We start from the raw sequence: 18953 nt of genomic DNA on the forward strand, positions 1-18953 counted from the left end.
CCTGAAGGAATTGTAAAGAATTTCCCTGTTTTTTGGTTTTGCTTTTGAAATTCCTTTTTATAGTGGGTTTGAGCTGATTCTCGCTGCCATGTTTATGCCACTCTAGACACACTTGATTCCCTTATGGAGTCATATCAATACATAGGTTTTAAGATTCTTTCTAGTCAGATATATTCCTCTGTGGGAAATATGGGGTTTTGAATCTCTTTCACTGAGGAAGGTGTCGGTCTTGTCAATTCCATAGTTGGTTTTTGAAACGGTCCCTGTGCTTATATCAAACTCTGGTTTTATGCATCACCCCACCTCTCCTTCCGCTTTATGCAGGCATAAGAGTGTTTTCTAAATGTGAGACTCTGTTCTCTTTCCTAACTCAGTTCACGTGTAGCCATGTTTACAGGATCTTCATAAGTGATATCTTATGATAAGTTTCTTTTTCTGTGTGACTTATTTCACTTAGAATCATCGTACCTGAATCCACAAACTTTGCTGATACTGGTCTTATGACATTGATTTCATGGCTGAGGGATATTCCATCGTACGTAAGTACCACAATGTTTTGAACCATTTTTATATTTCCTGGGATATTTAAGGTGTACCCAAGTTGAGGTTCTTGTAGCCAGTGCAGCCCTAAATTTGGAGGTGGCTCTTTCTTATTGATTTTCAGTTTTCCCCAGGTATATTCCCTAGACTGGAAGTGGCCTTCGCTCTGTAGCTCTGTTGTTTACTTGTTTTAGGGAACACAATGCACTCCTCCAGTGAGGCAGTTGGCAATTTACATCCCGCCCATCAGCATAACAAGGCTCCCTGTTCTCCAGGGCCTGTCTTGCCTTTCTGGTTTTTACACATTTTGTGGATGTCCCTTTTGACCGGTGGGAAGTGATACTTCTTTGTAGTGCAGATTTGCATTGCCCGCTTGCTTGCTTGGCCAAAAAGGGCGTATGCGTTTTCTCCTGAATATATTCAGGAGAAAACGCATACGCCCTTTTTGGCCAAGTGCACCATTGTCCAAGTTGTGCCCCTCTTCCTGTGCTTTACAGGCGATTCCAAGGTACCTCTTGAAATCTGTTTCCTGCTATTTTGCCTCACTTTCAAGTCCGCCTCGTTGACTTCCCTCAACAGATTTTTGGACGATAGTTGTCCTTTATCACTCTGCCAGTTTGTGAATTGCTGTGCCCCTGAGCTCCATTTCTCAACTCGTTTTTTGTGAGCTGAACGCAAGTCCAAAATTTTGGATCATGTCCTATACTGGTTCCCGGTGGGTGGCTGAGACTTTGGTTAATTCTTCTTCCTGCCGGGAAATTAGAGTGACATGTGCCCGTCCAAATGCCTAACAGCTACTCTCTCATGGGTTCTCCCTCGTCCCTTCCATCCTCTGCCAAATTGGGAACCTGTGCAAACCAGGAGGTTAAAGGGCCTGTCTCTCCAAGTTGGGAGATTGATAGTAAGGCAGTTGGAAAGTCAAACTGGAGCACCAGGAGAGGGACTATTCGTTGAGTTTTAGAAACCTTTCGTATTCACAGTGTGTCCATTCTCTAGGTTTCCTGTACATGTTATAGCTGTAGTAATATTCCCTTGAACATGGAGAGTTGGGACCCATGGAATGGGGGCCATGCATTATTGCTTGAAAGGGTTTGCATTTGCTCACCCAATCTCACCAATCCTCTCAGTCCCAAGTGTCCAGCCTTATGCCACATCCAGCTGTCATTGTAGATAGGGTCTTTCCAGGTTTCCTCGGACACCCTGAAGGAATTGTAAAGAATTTACCTGTTTTTTCGTTTTGCTTTTGAAATTCCTTTTTATAGTGGGTTTGAGCTGATTCTCGCTGCCATGTTTATGCCACTCTAGACACACTTGATTCCCTTATGGAGACATATCAATACATAGGTTTTAAGATTCTTACTAGTCAGATATATTCCTCTGTGGGAAATATGGGGTTTTGAGTCTCTTTCACTGAGGAAGGTGTCGGTCTTGTCAATTCCATAGTTGGTTTTTGAAACGGTCCCTGTGCTTATATCAAACTCTGGTTTTATGCATCACCCCACCTCTCCTTCCCCTTTATGCAGGCATAAGAGTGTTTTCTAAATGTGAGACTCTGTTCTCTTTCCTAACTCAGTTCACGTGTAGCCATGTTTACAGGATTTTCATAAGTGATATCTTATGATAAGTTTCTTTTTCTGTGTGACTTATTTCACTTAGAATCATCATACCTGAATCCACTCACTTTGCTGATACTGGTCTTATGACATTGATTTCATGGCTGAGGGATATTCCATCGTACGTAAGTACCACAATATTTTGAACCATTTTTATATTTCCTGGGATATTTAAGGTGTACACAAGTTGAGGTTCTTGTAGTCAGTGCAGCCCTAAATTTGGAGGTGGCTCTTTCTTATTGATTTTCAGTTTTCCCAAGGTATATTCCCTAGACTGGAAGTGGCCTTGGCTCTGTAGCTCTGTTGTTTACTTGTTTTAGGGAACACAATGCACTCCTCCAGTGAGGCAGTTGGCAATTTACATCCCGCCCATCAGCATAACAAGGCTCCCAGTTCTCCAGGGCCTGTCTTGCCTTTCTGGTTTTTACACATTTTGTGGATGTCCCTTTTGACCGGTGGGAAGTGATACTTCTTTGTAGTGCAGATTTGCATTGCCCGCTTGCTTGCTTGGCCAAAAAGGGCGTATGCGTTTTCTCCTGAATATATTCAGGAGAAAACGCATACGCCCTTTTTGGCCAAGTGCACCATTGTCCAAGTTGTGCCCCTCTTCCTGTGCTTTACAGGCTATTCCAAGGTACCTCTTGAAATCTGTTTCCTGCTATTTTGCCTCGCTTTCAAGTCCGCCTCGTTGACTTCCCTCAACAGATTTTTGGACGATAGATGTCCTTTATCACTCTGCCAGTTTGTGAATTGCTGTGCCCCTGAGCTCCATTTCTCAACTCGTTTTTTGTGAGCTGAACGCAAGTCCAAAATTTTGGATCATGTCCTATACTGGTTCCCGGTGGGTGGCTGAGACTTTGGTTAATTCTTCTTCCTGCCGGGAAATTAGAGTGACATGTGCCCGTCCAAATGCCTAACAGCTACTCTCTCATGGGTTCTCCCTCGTCCCTTCCATCCTCTGCCAAATTGGGAACCTGTGCAAACCAGGAGGTTAAAGGGCCTGTCTGTCCAAGTTGGGAGATTGATAGTAAGGCAGTTGGAAAGTCAAACTGGAGCACCAGGAGAGGGACTATTCGTTGAGTTTTAGAAACCTTTCGTATTCACAGTGTGTCCATTCTCTAGGTTTCCTGTACATGTTATAGCTGTAGTAATATTCCCTTGAACCTGGAGAGTTGGGACCCATGGAATGGGGGCCATGCATTATTGCTTGAAAGGGTCTGCATTTGCTCACCCAATCTCACCAATCCTCTCAGTCCCAAGTGTCCAGCCTTATGCCACATCCAGCTGTCATTGTAGACAGGGTCTTTCCAGGTTTCCTCAGACACCCTGAAGCAATTGTAAAGAATTTCCCTGTTTTTTGGTTTTGCTTTTGAAATTCCTTTTTATAGTGTGTTTGAGCTGATTCTCGCTGCCATGTTTATGCCACTCTAGACACACTTGATTCCCTTATGGAGACATATCAATACATAGGTTTTAAGATTCTTACAAGTCAGATATATTCCTCTGCGGGAAATATGGGGTTTTGAGTCTCTTTCACTGAGGAAGGTGTCGGTCTTGTCAATTCCAAAGTTGGTTTTTGAAACGGTCCCTGTGCTTATATCAAACTCTGGTTTTATGCATCACCCCACCTCTCCTTCCCCTTTATGCAGGCATAAGAGTGTTTTCTAAATGTGAGACTCTGTTCTCTTTCCTAACTCAGTTCACGTGTAGCCATGTTTACAGGATCTTCATAAGTGATATCTTATGATAAGTTTCTTTTTCTGTGTGACTTATTTCACTTAGAATCATCGTACCTGAATCCACTCACTTTGCTGCTACTGGTCTTATGACATTGATTTCATGGCTGAGGGATATTCCATCGTACGTAAGTACCACAATGTTTTGAACCATTTTTATATTTCCTGGGATATTTAAGGTGTACCCAAGTTGAGGTTCTTGTAGCCAGTGCAGCCCTAAATTTGGAGGTGGCTCTTTCTTATTGATTTTCAGTTTTCCCAAGGTATATTCCCTAGACTGGAAGTGGCCTTGGCTCTGTAGCTCTGTTGTTTACTTGTTTTAGGGAACACAATGCACTCCTCCAGTGAGGCAGTTGGCAATTTACATCCCGCCCATCAGCATAACAAGGCTCCCTGTTCTCCAGGGCCTGTCTTGCCTTTCTGGTTTTTACACATTTTGTGGATGTCCCTTTTGACCAGTGGCAAGTGATACTTCTTTGTAGTGCAGATTTGCATTGCCCGCTTGCTTGCTTGGCCAAAAAGGGCGTATGCGTTTTCTCCTGAATATATTCAGGAGAAAACGCATACGCCCTTTTTGGCCAAGTGCACCATTGTCCAAGTTGTGCCCCTCTTCCTGTGCTTTACAGGCGATTCCAAGGTACCTCTTGAAATCTGTTTCCTGCTATTTTGCCTCGCTTTCAAGTCCGCCTCGTTGACTTCCCTCAACAGATTTTTGGACGATAGATGTCCTTTATCACTCTGCCAGTTTGTGAATTGCTGTGCCCCTGAGCTCCATTTCTCAACTCGTTTTTTGTGAGCTGAACGCAAGTCCAAAATTTTGTATCATGTCCTATACTGGTTCCCGGTGGGTGGCTGAGACTTTGGTTAATTCTTCTTCCTGCCGGGAAATTAGAGTGACATGTGCCCGTCCAAATGCCTAACAGCTACTCTCTCATGGGTTCTCCCTCGTCCCTTCCATCCTCTGCCAAATTGGGAACCTGTGCAAACCAGGAGGTTAAAGGGCCTGTCTGTCCAAGTTGGGAGATTGATAGTAAGGCAGTTGGAAAGTCAAACTGGAGCACCAGGAGAGGGACTATTCGTTGAGTTTTAGAAACCTTTCGTATTCACAGTGTGTCCATTCTCTAGGTTTCCTGTACATGTTATAGCTGTAGTAATATTCCCTTGAACCTGGAGAGTTGGGACCCATGGAATGGGGGCCATGCATTATTGCTTGAAAGGGTCTGCATTTGCTCACCCAATCTCACCAATCCTCTCAGTCCCAAGTGTCCAGCCTTATGCCACATCCAGCTGTCATTGTAGACAGGGTCTTTCCAGGTTTCCTCAGACACCCTGAAGCAATTGTAAAGAATTTCCCTGTTTTTTGGTTTTGCTTTTGAAATTCCTTTTTATGGTGGGTTTGAGCTGATTCTCGCTGCCATGTTTATGCCACTCTAGACACACTTGATTCCCTCATGGATTCATATCAATACATAGTTTTTAAGATTCTTACTAGTCAGATATATTCCTCTGCGGGAAATATGGGGTTTTTAGTCTCTTTCACTAAGGAAGGTGTCGGTCTTGTCAATTCCAAAGTTGGTTTTTGAAACGGTCCCTGTGCTTATATCAAACTCTGGTTTTATGCATCACCCCACCTCTCCTTCCCCTTTATGCAGGCATAAGAGTGTTTTCTAAATGTGAGACTCTGTTCTCTTTCCTAACTCAGTTCACGTGTAGCCATGTTTACAGGATCTTCATAAGTGATATCTTATGATAAGTTTCTTTTTCTGTGTGACTTATTTCACTTAGAATCATCGTACCTGAATCCACTCACTTTGCTGCTACTGGTCTTATGACATTGATTTCATGGCTCAGGGATATTCCATCGTACGTAAGTACCAGAAGGTTTTGAACCATTTTTATATTTCCTGGGATATTTAAGGTGTACCCAAGTTGAGGTTCTTGTAGTCAGTGCAGCCCTAAATTTGGAGGTGGCTCTTTCTTATTGATTTTCAGTTTTCCCCAGGTATATTCCCTAGACTGGAAGTGGCCTTGGCTCCGTAGCTCTGTTGTTTACTTGTTTTAGGGAACACAATGCACTCCTCCAGTGAGGCAGTTGGCAATTTACATCCCGCCCATCAGCATAACAAGGCTCCCAGTTCTCCAGGGCCTGTCTTGTCTTTCTGGTTTTTACACATTTTGTGGATGTCCCTTTTCACCGGTGGGAAGTGATACTTCTTTGTAGTGCAGATTTGCATTGCCCGCTTGCTTGCTTGGCCAAAAAGGGCGTATGCGTTTTCTCCTGAATATATTCAGGAGAAAACGCATACACCCTTTTTGGCCAAGTGCACCACTGTCCAAGTTGTGCCCCTCTTCCTGTGCTTTACAGGCGATTCCAAGGTACCTCTTGAAATCTGTTTCCTGCTATTTTGCCTCGCTTTCAAGTCTACCTCGTTGACTTCCCTCAACAGATTTTTGGACGATAGTTGTCCTTTATCACTCTGCCAGTTTGTGAATTGCTGTGCCCCTGAGCTCCATTTCTCAACTCGTTTTTTGTGAGCTGAACGCAAGTCCAAAGTTTTGGATCATGTCCTATACTGGTTCCCGGTGGGTGGCTGAGACTTTGGTTAATTCTTCTTCCTGCCGGGAAATTAGAGTGACATGTGCCCGTCCAAATGCCTAACAGCTACTCTCTCATGGTTTCTCCCTCGTCCCTTCCATCCTCTGCCAAATTGGGAACCTGTGCAAACCAGGAGGTTAAAGGGCCTGTCTCTCCAAGTTGGGAGATTGATAGTAAGGCAGTTGGAAAGTCAAACTGGAGCACCAGGAGAGGGACTATTCGTTGAGTTTTAGAAACCTTTCGTATTCACAGTGTGTCCATTCTCTAGGTTTCCTGTACATGTTATAGCTGTAGTAATATTCCCTTGAACCTGGAGAGTTGGGACCCATGGAATGGGGGCCATGCATTATTGCTTGAAAGGGTCTGCATTTGCTCACCCAATCTCACCAATCCTCTCAGTCCCAAGTGTCCAGCCTTATGCCACATCCAGCTGTCATTGTAGATAGGGTCTTTCCAGGTTTCCTCAGACACCCTGAAAAAATTGTAAAGAATTTCCCTGTTTTTTGGTTTTGCTTTTGAAATTCCTTTTTATAGTGGGTTTCAGCTGATTCTCGCTGCCATGTTTATGCCACTCTAGACACACTTGATTCCCTTATGGAGACATATCAATACATAGGTTTTAAGATTCTTACTAGTCAGATATATTCCTCTGTGGGAAATATGGGGTTTTGAGTCTCTTTCACTAAGGAAGGTGTCGGTCTTGTCAATTCCAAAGTTGGTTTTTGAAATGGTCCCTGTGCTTATATCAAACTCTGGTTTTATGCATCACCCCACCTCTCCTTCCCCTTTTTGCAGGCATAAGAGTGTTTTCTAAATGTGAGACTCTGTTCTCTTTCCTAACTCAGTTCACGTGTAGCCATGTTTACAGGATCTTCATAAGTGATATCTTATGATAAGTTTCTTTTTCTGTGTGACTTATTTCACTTAGAATCATCGTACCTGAATCCACTCACTTTGCTGCTACTGGTCTTATGACATTGATTTCATGGCTGAGGGATATTCCATCGTACGTAAGTACCACAATGTTTTGAACCATTTTTATATTTCCTGGGATATTTAAGGTGTACCCAAGTTGAGGTTCTTGTAGTCAGTGCAGCCCTAAATTTGGAGGTGGCTCTTTCTTATTGATTTTCAGTTTTCCCCAGGTATATTCCCTAGACTGGAAGTGGCCTTGGCTCTGTAGCTCTGTTGTTTACTTGTTTTAGGGAACACAATGCACTCCTCCAGTGAGGCAGTTGGCAATTTACATCCCGCCCATCAGCATAACAAGGCTCCCAGTTCTCCAGGGCCTGTCTTGTCTTTCTGGTTTTTACACATTTTGTGGATGTCCCTTTTGACCGGTGGGAAGTGATAATTCTTTGTAGTGCAGATTTGCATTGCCCGCTTGCTTGCTTGGCCAAAAAGGGCGTATGCGTTTTCTCCTGAATATATTCAGGAGAAAACGCATACGCCCTTTTTGGCCAAGTGCACCATTGTCCAAGTTGTGCCCCTCTTCCTGTGCTTTACAGGCGATTCCAAGGTACCTCTTGAAATCTGTTTCCTGCTATTTTGCCTCACTTTCAAGTCCGCCTCGTTGACTTCCCTCAACAGATTTTTGGACAATATTTGTCCTTTATCACTCTGCCAGTTTGTGAATTGCTGTGCCCCTGAGCTCCATTTCTCAACTCGTTTTTTGGGAGCTGAACGCAAGTCCAAAATTTTGGATCATGTCCTATACTGGTTCCCGGTGGGTGGCTGAGACTTTGGTTAATTCTTCTTCCTGCCGGGAAATTAGAGTGACATGTGCCCGTCCAAATGCCTAACAGCTACTCTCTCATGGGTTCTCCCTCGTCCCTTCCATCCTCTGCCAAATTGGGAACCTGTGCAAACCAGGAGGTTAAAGGGCCTGTCTCTCCAAGTTGGGAGATTGATAGTAAGGCAGTTGGAAAGTCAAACTGGAGCACCAGGAGAGGGACTATTCGTTGAGTTTTAGAAACCTTTCGTATTCACAGTGTGTCCATTCTCTAGGTTTCCTGTACATGTTATAGCTGTAGTAATATTCCCTTGAACCTGGAGAGTTGGGACCCATGGAATGGGGGCCATGCATTATTGCTTGAAAGGGTCTGCATTTGCTCACCCAATCTCACCAATCCTCTCAGTCCCAAGTGTCCAGCCTTATGCCACATCCAGCTGTCATTGTAGATAGGGTCTTTCCAGGTTTCCTCAGACACCCTGAAGGAATTGTAAAGAATTTCCCTGTTTTTTGGTTTTGCTTTTGAAATTCCTTTTTATAGTGGGTTTGAGCTGATTCTCGCTGCCATGTTTATGCCACTCTAGACACACTTGATTCCCTCATGGATTCATATCAATACATAGGTTTAAAGATTCTTACTAGTCAGATATATTCCTCTGCGGGAAATATGGGGTTTTTAGTCTCTTTCACTAAGGAAGGTGTCGGTCTTGTCAATTCCAAAGTTGGTTTTTGAAACGGTCCCTGTGCTTATATCAAACTCTGGTTTTATGCATCACCCCACCTCTCCTTCCCCTTTATGCAGGCATAAGAGTGTTTTCTAAATGTGAGACTCTGTTCTCTTTCCTAACTCAGTTCACGTGTAGCCATGTTTACAGGATATTCATAAGTGATATCTTATGATAAGTTTCTTTTTCTGTGTGACTTATTTCACTTAGAATCATCGTACCTGAATCCACTCACTTTGCTGCTACTGGTCTTATGACATTGATTTCATTGCTGAGGGATATTCCATCGTACGTAAGTACCACAATGTTTTGAACCATTTTTATATTTCCTGGGATATTTAAGGTGTACCCAAGTTGAGGTTCTTGTAGCCAGTGCAGCCCTAAATTTGGAGGTGGCTCTTTCTTATTGATTTTCAGTTTTCCCCAGGTATATTCCCTAGACTGGAAGTGGCCTTGGCTCTGTAGCTCTGTTGTTTACTTGTTTTAGGGAACACAATGCACTCCTCCAGTGAGGCAGTTGGCAATTTACATCCCGCCCATCAGCATAACAAGGCTCCCTGTTCTCCAGGGCCTGTCTTGCCTTTCTGGTTTTTACACATTTTGTGGATGTCCCTTTTGACCAGTGGCAAGTGATACTTCTTTGTAGTGCAGATTTGCATTGCCTGCTTGCTTGCTTGGCCAAAAAGGGCGTATGCGTTTTCTCCTGAATATATTCAGGAGAAAACGCATACACCCTTTTTGGCCAAGTGCACCACTTTCCAAGTTGTGCCCCTCTTCCTGTGCTTTACAGGCGATTCCAAGGTACCTCTTGAAATCTGTTTCCTGCTATTTTGCCTCGCTTTCAAGTCTGCCTCGTTGACTTCCCTCAACAGATTTTTGGACGATAGTTGTCCTTTATCACTCTGCCAGTTTGTGAATTGCTGTGCCCCTGAGCTCCATTTCTCAACTCGTTTTTTGTGAGCTGAACGCAAGTCCAAAATTTTGGATCATGTCCTATACTGGTTCCCGGTGGGTGGCTGAGACTTTGGTTAATTCTTCTTCCTGCCGGGAAATTAGAGTGACATGTGCCCGTCCAAATGCCTAACAGCTACTCTCTCATGGGTTCTCCCTCGTCCCTTCCATCCTCTGCCAAATTGGGAACCTGTGCAAACCAGGAGGTTAAAGGGCCTGTCTCTCCAAGTTGGGAGATTGATAGTAAGGCAGTTGGAAAGTCAAACTGGAGCACCAGGAGTGGGACTATTCGTTGAGTTTTAGAAACCTTTCGTATTCACAGTGTGTCCATTCTCTAGGTTTCCTGTACATGTTATAGCTGTAGTAATATTCCCTTGAACCTGGAGAGTTGGGACCCATGGAATGGGGGCCATGCATTATTGCTTGAAAGGGTCTGCATTTGCTCACCCAATCTCACCAATCCTCTCAGTCCCAAGTGTCCAGCCTTATGCCACATCCAGCTGTCATTGTAGATAGGGTCTTTCCAGGTTTCCTCAGACACCCTGAAGGAATTGTAAAGAATTTCCCTGTTTTTTGGTTTTGCTTTTGAAATTCCTTTTTATAGTGGGTTTCAGCTGATTCTCGCTGCCATGTTTATGCCACTCTAGACACACTTGATTCCCTTATGGAGACATATCAATACATAGGTTTTAAGATTCTTACTAGTCAGATATATTCCTCTGTGGGAAATATGGGGTTTTGAGTCTCTTTCACTAAGGAAGGTGTCGGTCTTGTCAATTACAAAGTTGGTTTTGGAAACGGTCCCTGTGCTTATATCAAACTCTGGTTTTATGCATCACCCCACCTCTCCTTCCCCTTTATGCAGGCATAAGAGTGTTTTCTAAATGTGAGACTCTGTTCTCTTTCCTAACTCAGTTCACGTGCAGCCATGTTTACAGGATCTTCATAAGTGATATCTCATGATAAGTTTATTTTTCTGTGTGACTTATTTCACTTAGAATCATCGTACCTGAATCCACTCACTTTGCTGCTACTGGTCTTATGACATTGATTTCATGGCTGAGGGATATTCCATCGTACGTAAGTACCACAATGTTTTGAACCATTTTTATATTTCCTGGGATATTTAAGGTGTACCCAAGTTGAGGTTCTTGTAGCCAGTGCAGCCCTAAATTTGGAGGTGGCTCTTTCTTATTGATTTTCAGTTTTCCCAAGGTATATTCCCTAGACTGGAAGTGGCCTTGGCTCTGTAGCTCTGTTGTTTACTTGTTTTAGGGAACACAATGCACTCCTCCAGTGAGGCAGTTGGCAGTTTACATCCCGCCCATCAGCATAACAAGGCTCCCTGTTCTCCAGGGCCTGTCTTGCCTTTCTGGTTTTTACACATTTTGTGGATGTCCCTTTTGACCAGTGGCAAGTGATACTTCTTTGTAGTGCAGATTTGCATTGCCTGCTTGCTTGCTTGGCCAAAAAGGGCGTATGCGTTTTCTCCTGAATATATTCAGGAGAAAACGCATACACCCTTTTTGGCCAAGTGCACCACTTTCCAAGTTGTGCCCCTCTTCCTGTGCTTTACAGGCGATTCCAAGGTACCTCTTGAAATCTGTTTCCTGCTATTTTGCCTCGCTTTCAAGTCTGCCTCGTTGACTTCCCTCAACAGATTTTTGGACGATAGTTGTCCTTTATCACTCTGCCAGTTTGTGAATTGCTGTGCCCCTGAGCTCCATTTCTCAACTCGTTTTTTGTGAGCTGAACGCAAGTCCAAAATTTTGGATCATGTCCTATACTGGTTCCCGGTGGGTGGCTGAGACTTTGGTTAATTCTTCTTCCTGCCGGGAAATTAGAGTGACATGTGCCCGTCCAAATGCCTAACAGCTACTCTCTCATGGGTTCTCCCTCGTCCCTTCCATCCTCTGCCAAATTGGGAACCTGTGCAAACCAGGAGGTTAAAGGGCCTGTCTCTCCAAGTTGGGAGATTGATAGTAAGGCAGTTGGAAAGTCAAACTGGAGCACCAGGAGTGGGACTATTCGTTGAGTTTTAGAAACCTTTCGTATTCACAGTGTGTCCATTCTCTAGGTTTCCTGTACATGTTATAGCTGTAGTAATATTCCCTTGAACCTGGAGAGTTGGGACCCATGGAATGGGGGCCATGCATTATTGCTTGAAAGGGTCTGCATTTGCTCACCCAATCTCACCAATCCTCTCAGTCCCAAGTGTCCAGCCTTATGCCACATCCAGCTGTCATTGTAGATAGGGTCTTTCCAGGTTTCCTCAGACACCCTGAAGGAATTGTAAAGAATTTCCCTGTTTTTTGGTTTTGCTTTTGAAATTCCTTTTTATAGTGGGTTTCAGCTGATTCTCGCTGCCATGTTTATGCCACTCTAGACACACTTGATTCCCTTATGGAGACATATCAATACATAGGTTTTAAGATTCTTACTAGTCAGATATATTCCTCTGTGGGAAATATGGGGTTTTGAGTCTCTTTCACTAAGGAAGGTGTCGGTCTTGTCAATTACAAAGTTGGTTTTGGAAACGGTCCCTGTGCTTATATCAAACTCTGGTTTTATGCATCACCCCACCTCTCCTTCCCCTTTATGCAGGCATAAGAGTGTTTTCTAAATGTGAGACTCTGTTCTCTTTCCTAACTCAGTTCACGTGCAGCCATGTTTACAGGATCTTCATAAGTGATATCTCATGATAAGTTTATTTTTCTGTGTGACTTATTTCACTTAGAATCATCGTACCTGAATCCACTCACTTTGCTGCTACTGGTCTTATGACATTGATTTCATGGCTGAGGGATATTCCATCGTACGTAAGTACCACAATGTTTTGAACCATTTTTATATTTCCTGGGATATTTAAGGTGTACCCAAGTTGAGGTTCTTGTAGCCAGTGCAGCCCTAAATTTGGAGGTGGCTCTTTCTTATTGATTTTCAGTTTTCCCAAGGTATATTCCCTAGACTGGAAGTGGCCTTGGCTCTGTAGCTCTGTTGTTTACTTGTTTTAGGGAACACAATGCACTCCTCCAGTGAGGCAGTTGGCAGTTTACATCCCGCCCATCAGCATAACAAGGCTCCCAGTTCTCCAGGGCCTGTCTTGCCTTTCTGGTTTTTACACATTTTGTGGATGTCCCTTTTGACCGGTGGGAAGTGATACTTCTTTGTAGTGCAGATTTGCATTGCCCGCTTGCTTGCTTGGCCAAAAAGGGCGTATGCGTTTTCTCCTGAATATATTCAGGAGAAAACGCATACGCCCTTTTTGGCCAAGTGCACCATTGTCCAAGTTGTGCCCCTCTTCCTGTGCTTTACAGGCGATTCCAACGTACCTCTTGAAATCTGTTTCCTGCTATTTTGCCTCACTTTCAAGTCCGCCTCGTTGACTTCCCTCAACAGACTTTTGGACGATAGTTGTCCTTTATCACTCTGCCAGTTTGTGAATTGCTGTGCCCCTGAGCTCCATTTCTCAACTCGTTTTTTGTGAGCTGAACACAAGTCCAAAATTTTGGATCATGTCCTATACTGGTTCCCGGTGGGTGGCTGAGACTTTGGTTAATTCTTCTTCCTGCCGGGAAATTAGAGTGACATGTGCCCGTCCAAATGCCTAACAGCTACTCTCTCATGGGTTCTCCCTCGTCCCTTCCATCCTCTGGCAAATTGGGAACCTGTGCAAACCAGGAGGTTAAAAGGCCTGTCTCTCCAAGTTGGGAGATTGATAGTAAGGCAGTTGGAAAGTCAAACTGGAGCACCAGGAGAGGGACTATTCGTTGAGTTTTAGAAACCTTTCGTATTCACAGTGTGTCCATTCTCTAGGTTTCCTGTACATGTTATAGCTGTAGTAATATTCCCTTGAACCTGGAGAGTTGGGACCCATGGAATGGGGGCCATGCATTATTGCTTGAAAGGGTCTGCATTTGCTCACCCAATCTCACCAATCCTCTCAGTCCCAAGTGTCCAGCCTTATGCCACATCCAGCTGTCATTGTAGATAGGGTCTTTCCAGGTTTCCTCAGACACCCTGAAGGAATTGTAAAGAATTTCCCTGTTTTTTGGTTTTGCTTTTGAAATTCCTTTTTATAGTGGGTTTGAGCTGATTCTCGCTGCCATGTTTATGCCACTCTAGACACACTTGATTCCCTTATGGAGACATATCAATACATAGGTTTTAAGATTCTTACTAGTCAGATATATTCCTCTGTGGGAAATATGGGGTTTTGAGTCTCTTTCACTGAGGAAGGTTTAGGTCTTGTCTATTCCAAAGTTGGTTTTTGAAACGGTCCCTGTGCTTATATCAAACTCTGGTTTTATGCATTACCCCACCTCTCCTTCCCCTTTATGCAGGCATAAGAGTGTTTTCTAAATGTGAGACTCTGTTCTCTTTCCTAACTCAGTTCACGTGTAGCCATGTTTACAGGATCTTCATAAGTGATATCTTATGATAAGTTTCTTTTTCTGTGTGACTTATTTCACTTAGAATCATCGTACCTGAATCCACTCACTTTGCTGCTACTGGTCTTATGACATTGATTTCATCGCTGAGGGATATTCCATCATACGTAAGTACCACAATGTTTTGAACCATTTTTATATTTCCTGGGATATTTAAGGTGTACCCAAGTTGAGGTTCTTGTAGTCAGTGCAGCCCTAAATTTGGAGGTGGCTCTTTCTTATTGATTTTCAGTTTTCCCAAGGTATATTCCCTAGACTGGAAGTGGCCTTGGCTCTGTAGCTCTGTTGTTTACTTGTTTTAGGGAACACAATGCACTCCTCCAGTGAGGCAGTTGGCAATTTACATCCCGCCCATCAGCATAACAAGGCTCCCAGTTCTCCAGGGCCTGTCTTGCCTTTCTGGTTTTTACACATTTTGTGGATGTCCCTTTTGACCGGTGGGAAGTGATACTTCTTTGTAGTGCAGATTTGCATTGCCCGCTTGCTTGCTTGGCCAAAAAGGGCGTATGCGTTTTCTCCTGAATATATTCAGGAGAAAACGCATACGCCCTTTTTGGCCAAGTGCACCATTGTCCAAGTTGTGCCCCTCTTCCTGTGCTTTACAGGCGATTCCAACGTACCTCTTGAAATCTGTTTCCTGCTATTTTGCCTCACTTTCAAGTCCGCCTCGTTGACTTCCCTCAACAGACTTTTGGACGATAGTTGTCCTTTATCACTCTGCCAGTTTGTGAATTGCTGTGCCCCTGAGCTCCATTTCTCAACTCGTTTTTTGTGAGCTGAACACAAGTCCAAAATTTTGGATCATGTCCTATACTGGTTCCCGGTGGGTGGCTGAGACTTTGGTTAATTCTTCTTCCTGCCGGGAAATTAGAGTGACATGTGCCCGTCCAAATGCCTAACAGCTACTCTCTCATGGGTTCTCCCTCGTCCCTTCCATCCTCTGCCAAATTGGGAACCTGTGCAAACCAGGAGGTTAAAGGGCCTGTCTCTCAAAGTTGGGAGATTGATAGTAAGGCAGTTGGAAAGTCAAACTGGAGCACCAGGAGAGGGACTATTCGTTGAGTTTTAGAAACCTTTCGTATTCACCGTGTGTCCATTCTCTAGGTTTCCTGTACATGTTATAGCTGTAGTAATATTCCCTTGAACCTGGAGAGTTGGGACCCATGGAATGGGGGCCATGCATTATTGCTTGAAAGGGTCTGCATTTGCTCACCCAATCTCACCAATCCTCTCAGTCCCAAGTGTCCAGCCTTATGCCACATCCAGCTGTCATTGTAGATAGGGTCTTTCCAGGTTTCCTCAGACACCCTGAAGGAATTGTAAAGAATTTCCCTGTTTTTTGGTTTTGCTTTTGAAATTCCTTTTTATAGTGGGTTTGAGCTGATTCTCGCTGCCATGTTTATGCCACTCTAGACACACTTGATTCCCTTATGGAGACATATCAATACATAGGTTTTAAGATTCTTACTAGTCAGATATATTCCTTTGTGGGAAATATGGGGTTTTGAGTCTCTTTCACGGAGGAAGGTGTCGGTTTTGTCAATTCCAAAGTTGGTTTTTGAAACGGTCCCTGTGCTTATATCAAACTCTGGTTTTATGCATCACCCCACCTCTCCTTCCCCTTTATGCAGGCATAAGAGTGTTTTCTAAATGTGAGACTCTGTTCTCTTTCCTAACTCAGTTCACGTGTAGCCATGTTTACAGGATATTCATAAGTGATATCTTATGATAAGTTTCTTTTTCTGTGTGACTTATTTCACTTAGAATCATCGTACCTGAATCCACTCACTTTGCTGCTACTGGTCTTATGACATTGATTTCATTGCTGAGGGATATTCCATCGTACGTAAGTACCACAATGTTTTGAACCATTTTTATATTTCCTGGGATATTTAAGGTGTACCCAAGTTGAGGTTCTTGTAGCCAGTGCAGCCCTAAATTTGGAGGTGGCTCTTTCTTATTGATTTTCAGTTTTCCCCAGGTATATTCCCTAGACTGGAAGTGGCCTTGGCTCTGTAGCTCTGTTGTTTACTTGTTTTAGGGAACACAATGCACTCCTCCAGTGAGGCAGTTGGCAATTTACATCCCGCCCATCAGCATAACAAGGCTCCCTGTTCTCCAGGGCCTTTCTTGCCTTTCTGGTTTTTACACATTTTGTGGATGTCCCTTTTGACCATTGGCAAGTGATACTTCTTTGTAGTGCAGATTTGCATTGCCCGCTTGCTTGCTTGGCCAAAAAGGGCGTATGCGTTTTCTCCTGAATATATTCAGGAGAAAACGCATACACCCTTTTTGGCCAAGTGCACCACTGTCCAAGTTGTGCCCCTCTTCCTGTGCTTTACAGGCGATTCCAAGGTACCTCTTGAAATCTGTTTCCTGCTATTTTGCCTCGCTTTCAAGTCTGCCTCGTTGACTTCCCTCAACAGATTTTTGGACGATAGTTGTCCTTTATCACTCTGCCAGTTTGTGAATTGCTGTGCCCCTGAGCTCCATTTCTCAACTCGTTTTTTTGTGAGCTGAACGCAAGTCCAAAATTTTGGATCATGTCCTATACTGGTTCCCGGTGGGTGGCTGAGACTTTGGTTAATTCTTCTTCCTGCCGGGAAATTAGAGTGACATGTGCCCGTCCAAATGCCTAACAGCTACTCTCTCATGGGTTCTCCCTCGTCCCTTCCATCCTCTGCCAAATTGGGAACCTGTGCAAACCAGGAGGTTAAAGGGCCTGTCTCTCCAAGTTGGGAGATTGATAGTAAGGCAGTTGGAAAGTCAAACTGGAGCACCAGGAGTGGGACTATTCGTTGAGTTTTAGAAACCTTTCGTATTCACAGTGTGTCCATTCTCTAGGTTTCCTGTACATGTTATAGCTGTAGTAATATTCCCTTGAACCTGGAGAGTTGGGACCCATGGAATGGGGGCCATGCATTATTGCTTGAAAGGGTCTGCATTTGCTCACCCAATCTCACCAATCCTCTCAGTCCCAAGTGTCCAGCCTTATGCCACATCCAGCTGTCATTGTAGATAGGGTCTTTCCAGGTTTCCTCAGACACCCTGAAGGAATTGTAAAGAATTTCCCTGTTTTTTGGTTTTGCTTTTGAAATTCCTTTTTATAGTGGGTTTGAGCTGATTCTCGCTGCCATGTTTATGCCACTCTAGACACACTTGATTCCCTTATGGAGACATATCAATACATAGGTTTTAAGATTCTTACTAGTCAGATATATTCCTCTGTGGGAAATATGGGGTTTTGAGTCTCTTTCACTGAGGAAGGTTTAGGTCTTGTCTATTCCAAAGTTGGTTTTTGAAACGGTCCCTGTGCTTATATCAAACTCTGGTTTTATGCATCACCCCACCTCTCCTTCCCCTTTATGCAGGCATAAGAGTGTTTTCTAAATGTGAGACTCTGTTCTCTTTCCTAACTCAGTTCACGTGTAGCCATGTTTACAGGATCTTCATAAGTGATATCTTATGATAAGTTTCTTTTTCTGTGTGACTTATTTCACTTAGAATCATCGTACCTGAATCCACTCACTTTGCTGCTACTGGTCTTATGATATTGATTTCATCGCTGAGGGATATTCCATCATACGTAAGTACCACAATGTTTTGAACCATTTTTATATTTCCTGGGATATTTAAGGTGTACCCAAGTTGAGGTTCTTGTAGTCAGTGCAGCCCTAAATTTGGAGGTGGCTCTTTCTTATTGATTTTCAGTTTTCCCAAGGTATATTCCCTAGACTGGAAGTGGCCTTGGCTCTGTAGCTCTGTTGTTTACTTGTTTTAGGGAACACAATGCACTCCTCCAGTGAGGCAGTTGGCAATTTACATCCCGCCCATCAGCATAACAAGGCTCACAGTTCTCCAGGGCCTGTCTTGCCTTTCTGGTTTTTACACATTTTGTGGATGTCCCTTTTGACCGGTGGGAAGTGATACTTCTTTGTAGTGCAGATTTGCATTGCCCGCTTGCTTGCTTGGCCAAAAAGGGCGTATGCGTTTTCTCCTGAATATATTCAGGAGAAAACGCATACGCCCTTTTTGGCCAAGTGCACCATTGTCCAAGTTGTGCCCCTCTTCCTGTGCTTTACAGGCGATTCCAACGTACCTCTTGAAATCTGTTTCCTGCTATTTTGCCTCACTTTCAAGTCCGCCTCGTTGACTTCCCTCAACAGACTTTTGGACGATAGTTGTCCTTTATCACTATGCCAGTTTGTGAATTGCTGTGCCCCTGAGCTCCATTTCTCAACTCGTTTTTTGTGAGCTGAACACAAGTCCAAAATTTTGGATCATGTCCTATACTGGTTCCCGGTGGGTGGCTGAGACTTTGGTTAATTCTTCTTCCTGCCGGGAAATTAGAGTGACATGTGCCCGTCCAAATGCCTAACAGCTACTCTCTCATGGGTTCTCCCTCGTCCCTTCCATCCTCTGCCAAATTGGGAACCTGTGCAAACCAGGAGGTTAAAGGGCCTGTCTCTCAAAGTTGGGAGATTGATAGTAAGGCAGTTGGAAAGTCAAACTGGAGCACCAGGAGAGGGACTATTCGTTGAGTTTTAGAAACCTTTCGTATTCACAGTGTGTCCATTCTCTAGGTTTCCTGTACATGTTATAGCTGTAG

Source organism: Mesoplodon densirostris, chromosome 1 (assembly GCF_025265405.1).
Source record: "Mesoplodon densirostris isolate mMesDen1 chromosome 1, mMesDen1 primary haplotype, whole genome shotgun sequence".
Lineage (NCBI taxonomy): Eukaryota > Metazoa > Chordata > Mammalia > Artiodactyla > Ziphiidae > Mesoplodon > Mesoplodon densirostris.